This window comes from Bos indicus, chromosome 1 (genome assembly GCF_029378745.1).
Source record: "Bos indicus isolate NIAB-ARS_2022 breed Sahiwal x Tharparkar chromosome 1, NIAB-ARS_B.indTharparkar_mat_pri_1.0, whole genome shotgun sequence".
Taxonomy (NCBI): domain Eukaryota; kingdom Metazoa; phylum Chordata; class Mammalia; order Artiodactyla; family Bovidae; genus Bos; species Bos indicus.
Genome location: NC_091760.1, coordinates 60,126,677 through 60,146,331, shown reverse-complemented (window position 1 = coordinate 60,146,331; position 19,655 = coordinate 60,126,677). Strand labels below are relative to the sequence as shown.

The following is a 19,655-nucleotide window of genomic DNA, read 5'->3' as shown; positions in this document are numbered from 1 at the left end:
CGTTCTTGTTCTTTTAAATAATACATCTGCCATAGATTTTTAATGATGAACTAGAGAAAATGATCAACTGAGCACTTTGGTCACATAATAGTCTTTTTGCTATTGGACCACCCCAGATTTATTTTTTTTAATGCATCTACTTAGGAATTCTTGGGTTTAAGTTCCAAATTATCGCTGAGTTAATCTCAAAATGAACTATCCTTTGAATAGCAAAAAGAAAGTTACTTCAAGTGCAGACAAAAGAGCTTCACTTTTATAGCATAGTCTGTATGTGCAAAATATATATGTGCCAAAACAATTGTTGCTGTGGTTCATGATATTACTGACAATTTAAGAGAAAATGACTCCTAAGACATTATATACAAGTGTTTATTTTAAAGGGAAAATACATTTGCCCTACTTCATAAAATATGCAAACTAATATTAGAAAATTGGAGTGTTTATATTTACAATATGTAGAATCTGTTAAATGATCTCATGTACTCTCTTTTCTGTTTATTTTCACTCTCAACTTGCTGTAAATCACAAATGCTTTTAAGAACTCCAGCATCTCCACAAAGAGTTTTGTCAAGTCTTAGCACCCTATTTTTCACTCCTTCAGTTTGAAACTTTGGATGATTTCAGGAATGTGCTAAACACTGGAGCCTCAAAGCAGTTACCACGTGTGTTAGTTTCCTGTAACTGCCTAACGAATTACTACATACAGTATATCAGAAACTTCTCTCACAATTCCGGAGGCCAGAAGTCCAAAATTAGAATCAATGGGCTGAGATCAAGACATTAGCAGGGCTCTGTTCTTTCTGGAGGCTCCAGGAAAGAATGTTTCCCTGTCTTTTCCAGCCTCTGCTGACTGTCAACAGTTCTTGGCTTGTGGCTGCATCACTTCAACCTCTGCTTTCATGGTCAATTAATTGTCTCTCCTGTGTCTGCCTGAAATGTCCCTTTTCTAAGGATTCATCTTATTGCATTCAGGACCCATGTAGCTAATCCAGGACAGTCTCCCATCTTAAAATCCTTAACTTAATTACATCTGTGTAGTACTTTTTCTCATATAAGGTAACAGACAGTTTCCAGGGATCAGGATGTGGCTATCATTTGTGGGGAAGGATGTTTATTTAGCCTAGCAGACCATTTTTCCCTGTATACCTGTTATTCATCTCCTGCTTTGTTTTCCCTTCACTTCTACCAGCACATTCAGCCAGACCAAAAAAATACAAGAGATGTCCAAAGATTTCACTTTCCTATTCACTCTTTATATTTTAGGCTGGACAAGTGGGCAAGTTACATGACAAATCCAGGCATTAATATTTTATAAGATTGGATAAGGCTAGGTCCATGAACAGTGGTCTTCAGATCTGTGTATTTTGGAGTGCTTCCCCAATGGCTCAGCAGGTAAAGAATCTGCCTTCAATGCAGAAGGTGTGGGAGACACAGGTTCCGTCCCTGGGTAGGGAAGATCCCCTGGAGGAGGAAATGGCAACCCACTCCAGTATTCTTGCCCAGGAAATGCCATGGACAGAGCAGCCTGGCGGGCTATAGTCCAAAGGGTCACAAAGAGTAGGACACGGCTGAACACACAATGGACTGGATTGGATTTGGCCTAATTCACATAATTCTTGTCTTCATTCTAAGGAGATTTGCCTGAACAGCCCCGGTTCTGCCTTCCTCAGGGTTAACCTTCCCCCATCATTGTGCCTAAGGCAAGGAGAATCCAATGGCTCAATCAGATGTCAGCTCCCTGTCACACTCCATTCAGGAGAACTGTATGCTGCAGCTGTGGGTCCTGAATGTTTCTCCTTATGCTATGTAATGAAGAGGGACACTGCAGAAAGGTGGCTGTGGGGAAAACATCTGGAAGAAATAAACTTCCTAGGATCAAAGGGCTCCGTGTGCAGCCCAGAGGGTCCTCAGGGTGCTCCTCAGAGCAAACAAACAATTCTCTTGATGAGTCACTGCACTTTTTTTTCTGCCAGAAGCCCACATGTGTTGCAAGATCTCAAGGAAAATGGGTGGAGTATGGAGAGACGGAACATTAAAGAAGGCAACAAGAGGGATTTTTAAAAGATCCTAATCATGTGAATAAAGGAAATCTCAACATGATTACAATCCTTAATATGCCCACCATCCTTAACATTGTATCACTTCTATTGCAGCAGATTAAAACTATGGATAACAAAATATTTTTTAAAACACACATTACAAAAGCAGCAGGACAAAGAAAGGACGTTTGGGATGAATACAACACTCTGAAACAACATATTTTTTTTTCCTCTAACACATGAAAATTGGCAGAGGAGGGGGAAGCCCAGGACTATGTCCCAAGCCCTAGCCAGTGGCATTTTACTGAGAAAAAAAAAAGTTACTTATGAATCAGTACAGCCATGCTTTGTTCTGCATGAGTGTTTTAATAGAGCGAGTGTAATATAAGGATCAGGTGGGCTCGTGGGAATGGAACAAAAGGTTTTGTAAAATTAAAGCAAAATAATTATAGCTCTAGGTGCAAAGCGAGCATACTCCAGCAGTTGATAGCGAGGACCTGCTCAGAATGGAGAAGGGAGGGGGCATGTTGGAAGTTTTTTTTTTTTTTTTATTCACTAACAAAGGCTTTTAATAGGTAACAGTTGTAAAGCGTCTTTGAAAGTAATTAATGCACCCACACAAAAATTTATTAAAATGAAAATTTAAGGAATTGTCTAAAGTGAATTAATTAACAAAAAAAGAACATCATGCCTTTCTTATTTTTTAAAGAGGGAGAGAAGGTTAAGCAAAGCAGATTTTTATGAGATTGCATTTTAAAATGTTCCTGGTTTATTTAGTATCTGAATAGCCCTTAAAAAAGAGAGCTGGCAGAATTTATTATTATCCACCCCCTTTAGAAATACTAAATTGGGACAGACATAAAATGGGGATTAATTTGCTGTACCTGAGACTCAAAGTTCCTCACGATTATGATAACTCTTTATAAAATGACTAAAGTTTTCAGCAAGTTTCAGGGACCTATAGTAAACAGAGTGTAGTGTTCAAAAGAAAAGTATTTTTTCTCACATGGTCTTCATCCTACACAATCCTTAACCAGGCCAGTAGAGCGACACTTGCAGTTGTGACCTCATGCAACACAAAAGGAAAGCTGCAGAATGTGGTGTTAGAAAGTTTTACATCATGTATTTCCTGTCTCTACATAAAAAAATTAACTACATTTATCCTGTTTCTACAAGAACTTTTAATCACTCTATTTGTTTCTCTTTGTTTTTTCATTTGTATTATTTCATACTGTGATATATTTATAATGCAGACTACATACAACCTGCTAAGAATTTACCCTTTATTGTGAGAATCATTTCTAATTGATTACAAAAGTATCTGTTTGCAGCATGATGTTATAACTCAAAAAAGTTTTAGGTTCTGAACTTGAGCATACCTACAAAAATCAAGTTCTCCTACCATTCCCAGGACCTCCCCACCCTGTCTGCCCACATTCCCACCTCTCCCTCATGCTGGAAAGAGAGCTGTGCTCTGGTCTTACCCCTGCTGCATGTGGCCAAATAAAAGGTATTCCCAGCCCAAAAAAAAAAAAAAAAAAAATATCAAGTTCTCTAAAACTTCCATGCCAAAGAGTCACTGGAACCTGCTGCCTTTCCTCCAGGATTGTTTTCTTCTCTCAAGGCCAGAATCTGGATTGCCAAAGGGAAAAAAAAAATGTGAATAAGAAAGAAAATTGTTTGGAAGCTACATTTGAGAAATGGCTCTGTCAATGCCATAAAAACTACACAACCATACTTTTTGAAAATAATTTTATTTGCGTGTATGTTTGTAAGACAACTTGTATAGTGGGGAAAACACACCCCAGTACACATATGAGTACATTTGCTTGGATTCTGTCTTCCTTATCTCTTAAATGGCCATTATCATCTTATCTTTATAATCCTTTGAACCATTCTCTGATTTTTCTTTTTCTTTTTCAAGACAGTGGACTTAGTTGGTACGAGTATTGTAGCACCACTGGTATAATACACTTGCCTGTGACAAAAAGGTGTATTTGTGAAGCTTCTTGTTAAGGACACTGCATTTAAATTGGCTTCCCAGGTGGGTCAGCGGTAAATAATCTGCCTATAATGCAGGGACTCAGGTTGGGAAGATTATCTAGAGAAGGGAAGGGAATGGCAACCCACTCCAGGATTCTTGCCTGAAGAATCCCCATGGACAGAGGAGCCTGGTCGGATAGAGTCCATGGGGTCGCAAAGAGTGGGACACGACTGAAGTGACTGAGCGTGCATACCTTGTGATCCTTGTCCTTTAGTCCTTTGTTATTTTACTTTCTCTGGGGATATAACTGAAAGAAGGAAAATCAAGGGGAAAATGTGTCTGTAGTGCCAAGAACCGGAGAAGGCAATGGCACCCCACTCCAGTACTCTTGCCTGGAAAGTCCCATGGACGGAGAAGCCTGGTGGGCTGCAGTCCATGGGGTCGCGAAGAGTCAGACAGGACTCAGAGACTTCCCTTTCACTTTTCACTTTCATGCATTGGAGAAGGAAATGGCAACCCACTCCAGTGTTCTTGCCTGGAGAATCCCAAGGACGGTGGAGCCTGGTGGGCTGCCATCTATGGGGTCGCACAGAGTCAGACACGACTGAAGCGACTTAGCAGCAGCAGCAGCAGCAGTGCCAAGAACTGTTTGTATTCATAATGTGGGTTCCCATTCCAACTCTTTACCACACCAATTTAAATTATTGTATCTAGTAGCCATTGAACTAGAATGGTATATTCATTTCTATTGCTGCTATAACAAATGACTACAAATTTAGCAGCTTCCAGGCTCATTCAGTTCCTTGTGGTTATATGACTAAGATCTCCTTTTCTTTGCTGGCTGTCAGCTAGAGGCTATCCTTAGCTTTTTGCACACAGGCCCCTATATCTTTAGGCAAGAGTGCTTCAAATCAATATCACCCAGACTTCTCTCTGTCTTCTCCATATACCACATCTCTTTTTCAAATTCCAGCTGGAAAAAAGTTCTCAGCTATTAAGGTAATTAGATTGGGCCCACTGGATAATCTAGGATCAGTTCAGTTCAGTTCAGTCACTCAGTCATGTCCGACTCTTTGCAACCTCATGGACTGCAGCATGCCAGGCCTCCCTGTCCATCACCAACTCCCAGAGTTTACTCAAACTCATGTCCATTGAGTCGGTGATGCCATCCAACCATCTCATCCTCTGTCGTCTCCTTCTCCTCCTGCCGTCAATCTTTCCCAGCATCAGGGTCTTTTCAAATGAGTCAGTACTTCACATCAGGTGGCCAAAGTATTGGAGTTTCAGCTTCAGTGTCAGTCCTTCCAATGAATATTCAGGACTGATTTCCTTTAGGATGGACTGGTTGGATCTCCTTGCAGTCCAAGGGATTCCCAAGAGTCTTCTCCAAACCACAGTTCAAAAGCACCAATTCTTTGGTGCTACATGACTACTGACTACTGGAAAAACCATAGCCTTGACTAGATGGACCTTTGTTGGCTAAGTAATGTTTCTGCTTTTTAATATGCTGCCTAGGCTGTTCATAACTTTTCTTCCAAGTAACAAGTGTCTTTTAATTTCATGGCTGCAGTCACCATCTGCACTGATTTTGGAACCCTCAGAAATAAAGTCTATCACTGTTTCTACTGTTTCCCCATCTATTTGCCATGAAATGATAGGGCCAGATGCCATGATCTTAGTTTTCTGAATTTGAGCTTTAAGCCAACTTTTTCACTCTCCTCTTTCACTTTCATCAAGAGGCTCTTTAGTTCTTTGCTTTCTGCCATAAGGGTGGTGTCATCTGCATATCTGAGGTTATTGATATTTCTCCCAGCAATCTTGATTCCAGCTTGTGCTTCATCCAGCTCAGCATACCTCATGATGTACTCTGCATATAAGTTAAATAAGCAGGGTGACAATATACAGCCTTGACATACTCCTTTTCCTATTTGGAACCAGTCTGTTGTTCCATGTCCAGTTCTAACTGTTGCTTCCTGACCTGCATACAGATTTCTTAGGAGTCAGGTCAGATGGTCTGGTATTCCCATCTCTTTAAGAATTTTCCACAGTTTATTGTGATCCACTCAGTCAAAGGCTTTGGCATAGTCAATGAAGCAGAAGTAGATGTTTTTCTGGATATCTCTCTATTTTAAGGTCCATAATCTTAACTTTATCAGCAAAGTTCCTTTTCCCATGTAACATTTTGCCATGTACTCAAGTTTCTAGGTTTTTGAGAGTGGATACTTTGGGGTATAATTGTTTTGTCTACTACATTCTAGATGAATTCTAGAATAAAGGGTTACTTCCAATATTTATTTTGGAGTACTCTGAGTATTCTTTTTTTTTTTTTCCTTTTGGCTCTAGAAGCAGAAGGAAAAGCTGCGTGATACTTACAGAATCTATTGTAGGTTTCCTCCTGAAAACAACTTAAACATTTATCCTCATATGTCTCATGGTAAAGAGTACTTCTTTCTCACTTGATAAATAAAACAACTAGAGCACATGAAAAGCCATGTTGGTCATTAGAGCCTGAGCTAGACTGGAAGTTTTCAGGTTTCAGGTGACATTTCAGTTTTATGGTTTATTTGTTTACTGACAACCTTTTATACACCTCAGAACGTGCTAGAACCATAGTGGTAGCCCAACCGGAGAAGGAAAGTAAGCCAAAATTGAATGAACCTGAAATGGGATTCCTAACATATTAATAGAGTTGGTTTACATGGAGGGCTGAGATAAATGCAGTTATAACTTGCTAAGAAATAGGAAAATCTTAAGTCTCTCACTGGCATCTAAGATTTGGTGAGTTTAGGCATGACATAAGGCAAAGTGAAATTGGTCAGATACATGGCAGCGTTCCAATGGAGGGATTGGCAAGGTAGGCTAAAGATGTGGTAGGAGGAATCTGAGTTGAATCAAGACAGCAGATTACAGCTGAAAATAAAGTAGAATTTATAGCATCCCAGGGAAAAGGGACCGGAAATAAATTTTTTAATAAGACTGAAGGAAGCGTTCAGTTCAGTTCAGTTCAGTCACTCAGTCGTGTCCGACTCTTTGCAACCCCGTGAATTGCAGCACGCCATGCCTCCAAGTCCATCAGCAACTCCCGGAGTTCACCCAAACTCATGTTCATCAATTCGGTGATGCCATCCAGCCATCTCATCCTCTGTCATCCCCTTCTCCTCCTGCCTCCAATCCCTCCCAGCATCAGAGTCTTTTCCAATGGGTCAGCTCTTCACATGAGGTGGCCAAAGTACTGGAGTTTCAGCTTTAGCATCATTCCTTCCAAAGAAATCCCAGGGCTGATCTCCTTCAGAATGGACTGGTTGGATCTCCTTGCAATCCAAGGGACTCTCAACAGTCTTCTCCAACACCACAGTTCAAAAGCATCAATTCTTCGGCACTCAGCTTTCTTCACAGTCCAACTCTCACATCCATACATGACCACAGGAAAAACCATAGCCTTGACTAGATGGACCTTTGTTGGCAAAGTAATGTCTCTGCTTTTGAATATGCTATCTAGGTTGGTCATAACTTTCCTTCCAAGGAGTAAGTGTCTTTTAATTTCGTGAAGGAAGTGTAAGAAGGTCAAAAGGAAACAGGTCAAAGGATGATAAGGAATAGAAACTGGGGACAAATTTCATCTATATTTCATAATTTTTCTCAAGTTGGGTTATGATATCTGGGATATAAGTCTTGCTTTGGACATTAAGAGATTAAAAACAGGTAAATCCACTAGATTGTAAGTTGTTATACCCTTTCTTCAAGGAAGGAGAAGGAAATGGCAACCCACTCCAATATCCTTGCCTGGAAAATCCCATGAACGGAGGAGCCAGGAACAGTCCATGGGATCGCAAAGAGTCGGCACAGCTGAGCCACTAACGCTTCTTCGAGGAATAAATTAACTCATCCTAGCAATCTACCATCTTATTGTTTTAAAATATGACCATCTATCTCAAATTAAAATTAAAAAATAGAAAGGAGGATTTCCCAGCTAAAAGACTAATTTCCCAAGTGAAAACAGGGAATATAAGGCCACTCAAATTGTAAAACTTTAACAACTAAATTTTGGATTCTAATTATAAGAGAAGATTAAAAATATACTAGTATATTTTTAAGTCAGTTTTTACCTCTAATTTAATAAATCTAAATAATCAGTTTTATTGACTAATAGGAAGGATAGTTGAAGGTAGATATATGTGTATTTATATTTTTTCTCAAAGTATTCGCTGCTATGCCATTCATGTATTTATGTTGATTTGATTTGTAAATTATTTGTGAACATGTGCCACCCACTACCAAATGCAAGATTAATAGTAGAAAGTGCAAGCTTAACTTTACAATATTGTTTTCTAATGGGTTGAGTAAGCACACCTTTAATTCCCACACACCCATGTATATGCATGGGCATACATGTACCCATTTATAGAAACGATCCACAACATGTGCACTGACATTTAAGTATATATCTGTGCACCTATAAAATAGCTAATATTTTCTGTTTCGCTGTATGTCATCCACAAAATCCCAGCATGGGAAATAAATGTCTTGTATATGGACCTAGTGAGGTTATATAGTGTCATCCTCATTTCTAAAGTAAGACAACATAAATGCCTGAATAAGTTATGTGTAATGAACATTTTTTGAGTGCAGTATAGGATAGCAGAAAAAATTACTGCATAAGTTATCAAAGTTCCTGAATTCTCAACTTTGCTTTGCGACCTGTTAGGTATATTAAGCATGTTAATCACGTAGAGCCTGTTTTTTCATTGTAGAATGAAGATAATATCTCTTCCATTTACTTAACAGAATTGAAATCCAAATCAGATGAAATAAAGATACCTCAAGGCATTTAAAGGTTGTGAAATACTATGAAAAAATTATTTTTAAATGAATATAAATAATTTTCATTATTATAGCTAAGGCATGAGCTGTGTCCTCAAACATATGCAGCCTAGTTAAAATGTTGAACTAGACAATAGATGAAAAGTTTATTATTCTTATTTGATTTTTTACACATCTATGACCAAGTCTTCATGTCATTTCTTAAGAATCCTATAAGTTGATATCCACAATATTAAGTAGCATTGCTTTTCAATATTATTGTTATTATTAGAGTGAATATTAAAAATCAGGACAGTATTAGATGTCAGTGCACTATCAAAGACAATTAACAGGGAAGAATGTTTAAAACATGCAGAATCACTAAAATATCATACATCTTACTGTATATTTTTGTTAATTAAATAGTTCATCAGTCTTAAGTTCCAATGAAAAGAGTCAGAAGCTTAAGGGTTGGTTTGGAGACAAACATATTTTTTACGTAAGTGTTTGTTATTTGTTTGTTTTATATCCCATTTCCCCTTCTCCAAGTCCCTACCCTCTTCTATTTATTTTGCCTTCATTCAGATTCTAGAGCCAATAGTTCTTTACACTGAGCTAATGAATGGTTAGAGAGTACAAGAATCAGTTTAGAGTTTATATGATCCTTTTGAGAATGCATAAAAATATGCTTCCTATGTGTGTGTGTGTGTATTGTTAAAAGTATGCAACACGTACTTTATATGTCTTGGTAGACATGCACTTTCTTTCCTCCTTGGAGGGATTCATGAATTTTAGCAGGTACATGAGCTTAAAAGTACTAGGAGCTAGTAAACTGCAGATATTGGTACCTAAATGAGCATCAATTAAAGGGAGTAATTTTCCTTCCCCACTCCCTTTCAATGATCCCTGTTGTGTCTGAAACATTTGAGTTGGAGTAGATAGTAGATTAAAAAAGGTTAGAGGGCCAGCCAGTGAGAAGGGGATAAGAGAGTACCTCTATAATGGTTTTCTCTTTTTCTCTCCTTCTTTCCTACTTTCTCACCTTCTTGGTGGTGGTGGTGGTGGTGTAGTCGCTAAGTCATGTCTGACTCTTGTGACCCCATGGACCGTAGCCTGCCAGGCTCCTCTGTTCCAGGCAAGAATACTGGAGTGGGTTGCCATTTCCTTCTCCATCTCAACTTCTTACTTTATGGCTCTTATGCTTAATCACTCCATTGTTTTCTTCTTTTCCTTCCCTCCTTCTCTTCCTTCTTCCTTCCTTTTTCTTTTTCTTTCTTTATTCGATTACTCCTCTTCAGAGGAGAAAGGTTAAAACAAGCATTATTTTGAGTTAGGGTCAAAAATGTATTTTTTAATGCTGTAGCAGTATCCCTTTCCTCATTCCCTTCTCTTTTCCATTGATGTGAATGTATTCATTTTACTACTATCTCAGTTTTGAGAGCGTTATTTCCCATCCAGCAGAAGCTGTAGTGCTTAGCAGAAGGCGTTTCTATAGCAGAACTAATATAGAAATCAATAGAAAGAAAAATATACCTGTGTTTTTTTTTAATCTTTGATTTTTAACATTTTAGCTCCCTACTTGAATGTCATCATCTAAGCTAAAATTTCCCTCAATGAATAGATACAACAAATAAATTGATTTGTGAGTTATTTAACATAGAAAATAGATGAAATTAAACTGTAATGCTTCTATTTAGTGATACAACTGAGTTATTTTAGAGACATGGACAAGGCCATCTGTAGCTTCTATGAAGGATATAAAAAGATTATAATTTGACCTTCTCTAACAAGAACGTCCTATTACCTTAAAGACTGAATGATTCTCTTCACTTTTTCATTTTACCCAAGAATCTCATTGTACCATCATTAATTTCTTTAGAGGAAATGAGTTTGGGAAAGGAAGAAAAAGATGATTATAATATCATGAATTTTTGTTGACAATTGAAAATGTTGCTAGGCAGAGTTTTCCTTGTGCCCTATTCTTGTAGGATTAGAATTTTCCAGTTGGATTGGCTTGGCTGTCAAAAAGTCAAGTTGATTTTTCTTTCCCTAGATTAAGTTGATAATTGGCTGAATAAAATGTTAAGAACAATTAGGAGAGGTAGGATTTTAAAGCTACTTAACAAAACAAACAAACTTGTGGAACTATTTTGTACTTTTTTTGTAACTTCTCCAGAGAACACATTGTATAAAGTTATGGCTTCCTGTTCCATGAAGTATTTCTTCCTTGACCTACCTGCCATAACTGCTTAGCTTACACTTAAAGGAAAAAAAGTTTCCATTCCACTATTGAATCTTTAAAGAAAAATAAAACTACAGTCTTTTCTTTTTCACACAAAAGCCTTCACAGCACTAGTTTTAAAGAGAGCTTAATTCTTACACTAGATGTTTTTAACTTTTTGTTCAGAACACAGGAATGCTACCTTCTCTTGTCTTTCTTAACATCTATAAGACTTTTTATCATTTTCTCTGCCTAGTTCAGATTGTTTTGCTCTCAATACCAGCTACTTCCTCTCATTTTCCTCCACTATCGTTCCACCCCTTCCTTCTTTCTCTTGCTTTGCCTCAGTCTTCTTACTTTGCCCCTGTATTCCCCATACTTAAAATTATCTGTAACTTCTCATCTGGACAAATGTCTCCTAGTTTTGACCCAGACTCAAAACGCATTTCTTAATTGATCTCTTCTGTGTAGCCAGCCTCTTCTCTACCAATAATTCCTCTTGGTAACCATCCCAAACTCACAGGCTATGTAATAACAAAAATAAATTCAAATTTATCTGCCTTGTTAATCAAAATGCTTCTTTTCGGGGTTAGGGACTCTTTAATGTCTTCTGTAGAGCGCTTACCACTTTGTCTTGTTAGCAAAGGTGGCAATATCTCAGTGCATTAGCAGAAATTGAAAACTGTATGTTTCATGTATGTTGGTCATCAAACATGAAAGAGTTTGTTTACTTAAAGCATATCAATGACACTTTTTCTGAAGTGAATCTTATATTTTTCAACCTTCTCAAAGTGTTGCAAACATGAATTAACCTTTGCATAGTGATTCTGTGATCATTATCACTGTAATGGTTTCCTAGGGCTGTAACAAAGTGGTGCAAACGGGATGCCTTAAACAACTAAAGTGTCAGAGATCTGTTGAGTAAAATCAGCAGAGTTGATTTTTTCTGAGGGTTCTGAGAAGAAATCCGTACCATGCCTCTTTCCTAACTTCTGATTGTTTGCTGGCAATCTTTGGTGTTCTTTGACTTGCATCTCTCTCATCTCTGCCATCATCCTCAGGTACTGTTCTCCCCATGTTCACGTCTGTGTCCAAAATCCCCCTTTATAAAGACATCAATCAAATTGGATTAGGGTTCCAGTCTACTCCAGTATGACCTCATCTTAGTTAATTATATCTATAATGACCTTATTTCTAATAAATTCACATTCTGAATTATTGGGGGTTAGAACTTTAACATATGAATTTTGAGGGAATATAGTTCAAACCAGAGCAAATGTAAATATTTCTGTGTAGAGCTCTATCACTTTGATATCTGTTGGACACAATTATATGTATGTTTGCAAACTGTACATAGTTCTTAACCTTGAATACTTCGTCCCTCACCTCCTCTGTTTCTTCTTCATTCTAAGGCACATTCTTACAGTTCCCATTGTGCTTTCTTCTGGAAGTAACCCATCTCTCCATGTAACATGAGTGAAAGACCCCGAAAGATCAGCATAACTGATGCTACTGGGTATTAAGGAAGAATATATAGGTTCCAAGTTAAAGATTTACTGATGAATAAAGATAAGTTTGAACAATTGTGTGTGCTTTATGACATCTTTGTTTGTTTTAGTTTTCTTAAGGACTCTGTATTTTCTTTTATCTGGGTTATTGACCATGTTAAATCATGATATACTTATAGGTGAATATGAGATGGCTGGGTAACTAGAAGTATTAATGTATTATTTTTTTCAAGGAAGATATTAAAGTTAAAGCAATATATTGATTAAAATATTAGATATTGAATTATCTTGTCTACCACTTAGCCAAGAATCTGCCCATTAGTATAGGAAAATCTGAGTTCCCCGTACTAAAATTAGTCGTAGATATGAAATTAGTAGAACAGAATTATGCTTTTGTATAGTGTCTATAACACTGAGGTTTTTCAGCAAACATCATGGAAGTTCAGAATTGTGTTGAAATCCAATGCTGTGAGTGGGTAAGGAAAGGTGCACATTCAGTTCTTAGCAGGCAGTTCTACCTGCAGGATGAGGGGCCTGTACCCCCAGGTGCTGACCTACCAGGAGTGGCCCATGTGGTTCTCAGGGCATCGTGCTGATGAGCCACCCACTGTGGTTCCAATTCTGGCAGCCAGAGCCAAAGTGGCTGTTTGATCTTTGGAGTGGCTCCTGCCACCGTGGCTGCCTCTGTTTGTTTTGCCCCGCCCTTTTGTCATTACTCCCACCTGGCCTTATAGAACAAAAAATGAGAAGTGGGAGGAGGTTGTGAGAGGACAGTGCAGGGACATGACTTTGCCAGATACAAAAAGCTGCTTAAGCAGTTCTTGTTCTAAAAGCTTGTATAAGATTTCTGCGACCTATTGGTGAATATATTTTACTTTATGTATCATTCAACAGTCTGCTAAAAACTGCTTTCCCTGATTCGGCTTTCTTGTTACTAAGATCTTAGATCCATCCTAGAACGCAGCCAGCCATTCAAATAAAAGGCAATATTGCTTCCCATCTTAGAAAGAGTCTTCCTTAATAAATATATGAATATGCTTAGAAATATTTACTTCGTCTTATGCCTTGATATTTTAAAATCAATTCCTCTAAAATACTTGAAAATCAGTTTTGGTGACTTGATTATATTGGTCACTTTTTTTACATTATATGAAATTTTGTTGAAAAGTTTTCATAGATTATGCAAGTTTATTCTAATATATTATTTGATAAAAGTGTAAACATGACTATGCTCATTTTATAGCATAAAAAAGCAAAAAGCTGAGATACTAAATAGGTTATTTAAGATGATTTAGGTGTTGATGTCCTTCTCTCCACTTGATACTGGTAGTATCATTTAGATACTCTGAGATATAGGGCTTTTGCAAATGCTCTATGAGATGTTCAAAATATTTTCTCCACATTATCGTGATAATATTTTTGTATGATAGATAAAGAGAAGGAAATTGACATGCGAGGGAATATTAAATGACTTGTAGCAAATCACATAGTGAGGTCATTGGAAAGCTGATAAGATCTTGGACTCCTTCCCTCTGTGAACTAGTCATGACAAGTTTTCTGACAAGAAATATTTTTCTCCTTCAGGGAATCCCAATTTTCACACTTGTGAAGGTTGAAGGCTTTCATTGAAAAAGTAATGCCTCAAGTGACAAGGACCTTTTGAGCAATTTAAAGTTTTAATCTCAACCTAACACAGCCAAATATATTGACTACCACTTAACAGTTTATGAATATTTCTAAAATTCTTGTTTCAACAGAATTCTAAATTTGAAACTGGAATTAAATCACCTTTCCCCTCTGTTATCACTTAGTAAAGCAGTTAGATATTAGGTATTTATGTGCATATATAAAAAAGAATACGTTTGGAAACCATAAAGTATATGGAATTTATTTGGGAAAATGATATACAAATATACAAAATAGTATCAGTTTTGAGATGTTTCTATAATAATGTCTCAGTTCATTTCAGTTGCTCAGACATGTCTGACTCTTTGTGACCCCATGGACTGCATCATGCCAGACCTCCCTGTCCATCACCAACTCCCAGAGTTTAGTCAGACTCATGTCCATTGAGTTGGTGATGCCATCCAACCATCTCCTCCTCTGTCATTCCCCTTCTCCTCCTGCCTTCAATCTTTCCCAGATAATAATGTCTGCTTGTCATCATTTTTAACCAGAAGATTGATTTTCCCTAAGTAAGGCTGGAGAATTAGGCAGTAGAGATCCAATGTGGCCAGAATTTTACTAAATTGTTGTTATCAAACCTATTATCCAGGAAAGAGTACATGAAGTAGTCATCTTCCATGCTTCTGTGTGTGTGTGAGAGAGAGAGAGAGAGTTAGTTGCTCAGTCGTGTCTGTTTGCAACCACATGGACTGTAACCCACCAGGCTCCTATGTCAGGGATTCTCCAGCCAACAATACTGGAGTGGGTTGCCATGTCCTCCTCCAGGGGATTTTCCTGACCCAGGGATGGAACCCTGGTCTCCTGCATTGCAGATGGATTCATTCCCATCTGAGCCACCAGGGAAGCCCCTTCTGTGCTTCTACGTTCTACCAATTAGGAGTTCCAGCTGAGAAATAAACAGATTCCAGAAAGCTCTGACTCAGGATAGCTCACTCAGGCTAGTGTGGCTCAGAAAGCTCCTATACTTAATTGATCTGCTGATTTCCCCATCTGATGATCTCAGCTAGAGGCCATCGAATAAGAATCAATAATAGAAGATCTAGGCAATCGCTTATCCCAAAGGAATCCTCAAAGGAGAAATGTTACTTACCCATTCAAGTAAATGAGAAGAGCCTTCTTGAAGCCCCTCCAATGACCCCTTCTGTGAAATAATACCCCGTTTCACCTACGACCAGCTTCATCACCATCAGTAAATGTGTGTTCCGTTAATATTTACTCTACACTTTAGCTCACTAAAGCTATACAATACTGGAGATGGTTGGACTAAATCAAGGTCAAGTGAGAAGAAAGTATGTGGAAAGGGCATCAGGGTGCCTGGAGTTGGAGAATGCTGGTAGTTAACTGTAGTTAGTAAACAGTGGCATTGGGTTAGTCAGAGGACAGCTTATGACTGTGCTAAGTTCTGTACTCTCCCCAGTGAGTCCCAAATAAGTTTTTACATCTCCATGAAATAAAAATGTAGCATTGTATTAATCACTTGGAAAATTAAGTTTTTTTTGTTCTATAATTACCTGGTAAATTCTTGTGTTATCTATCTCTATTTTGTGGGTCAGCTTTTCTCTGGCAGCTCAGCTGGTAAAGAATCCATCTTCAATGCAGAAGACCTGGGTTTGATCCCTAGGTTGGGAAGATCCCCTGGAGAAGGGAACAGCTGCCCACTTCAGTATTCTGGCCTGGAGAATTCCATGGACTGTATGGTCCATGGGGTCACAAAGAGTCAGACACAACTGAGAGACTTTCACTTCACTTTTTTGTTTTCTTAAGCACCACCATTTCAGCTATATTATTAACATTCTCAAAGGGATTTCCACCAGACTACCAAGTCCACTTTGCTTTAGCTAAGTCTTATTTACATGTATTGTCTAAGGCAGACTTAGATATTACATGTGTCATTTGATTCCAAAACAGTAAACTTTAGTTGTATGTGATAAGCTGTAGCTCTGAACACTTCAAATACCACATTGTACACCTATTCGGGGCTTTTTATTTCTATGTTTTTTAATCCTAGGTACATTATCTCCTTTAATTTTCACAACAAACCATTTTAGAGATAAGAGATTTGAGCCTCAAAGAACCTAATTAATTTGATAGATGGCATATACCTAGTAAGTGGCCGAGCTAGGATTCAAACCTAAGCCTTTCTGACTCAAAGTCTTCCTCTCACTTTTTAGACCATTATCTCATTCTTCTTGTAAAGGTGTAAAAGATTTTGAATTACCTTCTGAGATTCTGAGAAGTTCTAATAAGGGAGAAGGGAGCTGTCATAGCATGTGATGTAATGCTAGTTTCCATCATCTAAAACATGCCAACTCAAGCTAGCTGTCAGTTTGTCTCCCAGTGCTAGCCTATTGGTACAATAAATTATTATTTTCCAGTCTTATTTTGAGACATGTCTCTCATTAAATATAGGGGTTTAGCTTAATTCTCAAACTAACCTCAAAACTATCATAATTTTTCTAAATTAAAAGTAATGATATACATATTATATGTGACCAAGTAACTATCAAGTACTGAAACTGATGGTGCGTGGGTATTAGTGGCACTGGTCTCATTATTTAGAATGAATCCACATAATGCATATCCAGATTCACCACTTGTGAGTTTCATAACCTATTAAATGGAGATGGTAATAGTACCTACTTCATTATATTGTGAGGATTAAATGAGATAATATATGTAAAGTCCTTAGATCAGTTCCTAGCATATAGTAAGCACTCAATAAATGGTAAACTTATTATATTTAATTATTGCAGAAATAAAAATCAAACAATAACTGGTAAGCACTTGGTAGATATCAGGATTTCCATACATATGTACTGAATAAATTAATAAATTACATCAGTTCTCCAAATTGGCTAGCTGTTAATGATTTATGGTAAATACGATATGCTGGTGGCTGTCTCACTATTGAGTTTAGTATAAAACAAAGTGTTTAATGTCATTAAGAACTCTATGCAATTTTCAGGAGCATGTCCTAGCTCTGAAAGAGCTTTTTCGGTATTGGGGTATCATTTCTTTTCTTCAACATCTTCTGCCTTAGTACTGTATAGCATAAACTCTCTGGTTAGAGTTATAGGTGTGACCACTAAATGGAAATAGGTTTTCCCCCTCCTTTATTAGCCATACAGATATTATTTCTCTTATGGTGCAATGAAAACAGAAATTGTATGTAAGTTTGTACATAGTAAAAGTAGAGAAGTGGCTAGAAAAAACAGAGTCAGTATATGCTGGGAATGCTTCCTATCTGCGTAAGACAACTGAAATACACTGAAAGTAAGAATGACATACACAGTCACTATTTGTACCAGTTATGGAGGCACTCGGAGAAGGCAATGGCACCCTACTCCAGTACTCTTGCCTGGAAAATCTCATGGACAGAGGAGCCTGGTAGGCTGCAGTCCATGGGGTCACTAAGAGTCGGACACGACTGAGCTACTTCACTTTCACTTTTCACTTTCATGCATCAGAGAAGGAAATGGCAACCCACTCCAGTGTTCTTGCCTGGAGAATCCCAGGGACGGGGGAGCCTGGTGGGCTGCCGTCTATGGGGTCGTACAGAGTCGGACATGACTGAAGCGACTTAGCAGCAGCAGCATGGAGGCACTGCTTACTTTTCTGATGATGTCAAGATATTACAATATAGGGAATCTTTTTTCTTAAGAAATTGATTTTAAAATCCTGAAATGTTTTATGATTATGTACCTGACTTTATCATGCTTTGAATATCATAGTTTATAAATAACTGGTAATCTAATTCTAATGAAAGTTTTAGAAAGGGTTCAAAGGTTTGCTCTGCTTCAAATATTCCTTTACCAATGATATTACTCCTCTACCTTTCGAAACAGTCTATGGATCATTTCTAGAAGCCCTGCCTCATACATTTATACATATTTATGTCATTCCTTCTGCTATATTGTATTGTAGTTTTATGTTTAGATTTTCCCTTTTTGAGTCTGGTGGCTAAATTGTGAGCTTCTTGAAGACAAAAACTGTGTTTTATTTATCTCTCAAAACATAGTATTATTCAGTTCCTAGAATTGAGTAGGGTGCTCAATAAATATATATCCAATAAATTGATGAACTTTCAGTCACACACATACACACATATATTAGATCAGGGCATGAGTAGAATGTCCTATATCTTTGCATATTCTTCAAGTGCTTATGAACCTTTTAACATTCCTTATAAACAGATTGATATATCTCTGAATGTTCTGGTCACTTTGAGGGAAATTTTCTAATCTTTGAAAAAATTCTTTTTTTTTTTACCTTTTCTTATTCTTTGTTTTTACTTTGAGCATCATTTTTGTCATGGACACAAGTGTGCTGTCAAGTATTGATTGTTTGACTGGACCATACAGTATTTTGAATCCTTAGTTTCATTCACACATTGCCTGTTTGGTAGCTTTGGTCAAGCACGTTATCTGTATGTTACATAATAAATCCATGGATTGTTTCATTTAACTAGAAAAATAAAAATCTTACTTTCAAAAAAGTTCTCAGCATTTAATACAGTGCTTGGCATATTGTTAGGACTCAATAAATGTTTGTGGAATGCATGAATAAGTCAGCCATTATTGTTAACTGTTTTGAGGTATGAGATTAAGAAAAAAAAGACTAAATGAAATGCCCAGTATCAGGCAGCCGGGGGGACAGCAAATCTGACATTCAATAATTCTTACCTCTGTGTTTTTAGACTGTTACACAAGCTCACTGAGAAGTGCTGTATATGTCTGATTTCTCAACTTCACCCTGCAGTAAACTTTTGCAATCTGGAGGCTAGAGACCTCTTTTGTAAATGTTGTCTGCCCGATGACTGTGTTGGCACTGAGAGGGCCTTAGCAGATAAAGTGGAGGAACATATGGCTCCCATCTGAATACAAATTGGTGGACATAACGTGGTAATTCAGCGGAGATGTCCTCTATATTGTAAACCGAAAGAGTATGATTAGAGGTGTTTATAAACGGCGTCTGAATTCCCCACACACACACACCCTCCCCACCTCTTTCCACTGTAGTTTTATCGGCCTGAATCATAGCCATCTAGCGTCCCAGGCTCACTGCGTTATTTGTTAAAATGGCCAGCGTGAGGAATTATTAATTAAAGCTAACAAATCACCCTGACGAGCTGTGCCCTGGCATGGCTGAAGGTTGATTGGCGAAAGTGTTCTCCTCTAGAGAAAAGACTTTTTGTGCTTGTGACGCAGTCAGGGACGGATTATTGAATATGCAAGTTAGAAGAAAAATCACAGGACAAGCAAATTGAGTATTTACTGGCAAATAATTGCTCTCTTAAGCTGTGGCTCTCTTCCTAAATTCTTAACATTCCCGAGGGTTAGAAAGAAACACAGAAAAATGCATCGGTACAGAGTACATTTCAAAAAAATTACCTAGACTGATGTTTCAGACTTGTGCAG

General features: G+C 37.7%; 1 protein-coding gene across 39 annotated transcripts in view; it reads left to right on the top strand.

Annotated features, from left to right (window-relative positions):
- ZBTB20 (zinc finger and BTB domain containing 20) overlaps positions 1-19,655 on the top strand; it is an 863,676-nt gene that overhangs the window by 370,384 nt on the left and 473,637 nt on the right. For 8 of the 39 annotated variants that reach the window (XM_070794137.1, XM_070794577.1, XM_070793289.1 and 5 more), the window contains exon 1: positions 1-19,655. This exon is cut by the window's left edge and continues 12,241 nt beyond it. The exons of the other annotated variants lie outside the window; for them this stretch is intronic. The gene's annotated coding sequence lies outside the window, so the exon portion shown is untranslated. 39 annotated transcript variants of the gene reach the window in all.